Here is a 758-nt window from a genome sequence, read left to right on the forward strand (position 1 = left end):
TGCGTCCACTCGCTAAAGACCTCCCTTCGTCGGCGGGGCACCAGCTCGAACCAGATCGCGGCGGCCCGAGTCTCAGCGCACTTCTGAACACCGCCGCTTCGAGTACATTATTCATCAAGGTGAAACCCCGACCATCGACTCAGGTGCTCCGTCTACAATCCCGACGCGTATCCGATCGCCTTTATTCACTTACTCTGCGCTCGGGCGATGACGAGAAAGGCAAACACGGATTCCAGCACACACTCGAGCCATCTCCAGCGCTGAACCTAATCGCCGTCGTCGCGCTATTACTGCTTTCGACACTCCTACCCCGATCGGACGTATTAACGATTGTAAATAACTACAGCAATAAATAAGTATAAAATAAAAAACACAAAAAAAGACAAAATGACGTCCAAATTCCTCCGTCCCATTGAACCTCCATCTGCGATCCCCGGATTCGCCTGGCCCCAGCACGGACACCTGCAACGGAAGCCAAATGGAAGGCGATTCGAACAAAGGAAGCACCCAAACAGATGCGACTAATTCCGAGCGCCGGAGACGATGTGCGTAATTAAGAGAAAGCGGGCGAGCTCGGACGAGAAAAGAAAATAAGAGACGAAGATAAAAAGAAGTAAGCAGACACCTGAATAAGGAAATGGGGGTTAAAGGTTAGGGTGTCGGGGAGATAAGAGGAGAAAAGCTGCTGCTGAGCATCTCGTCAGGAGAAACAATAAAAACATCGCATCGTGGGCGTTAGGAAGAATCGGGGTGGAGGG

The sequence above is a fragment of the Penaeus monodon genome, chromosome 22 (genome assembly GCF_015228065.2).
Source record: "Penaeus monodon isolate SGIC_2016 chromosome 22, NSTDA_Pmon_1, whole genome shotgun sequence".
Lineage (NCBI taxonomy): Eukaryota > Metazoa > Arthropoda > Malacostraca > Decapoda > Penaeidae > Penaeus > Penaeus monodon.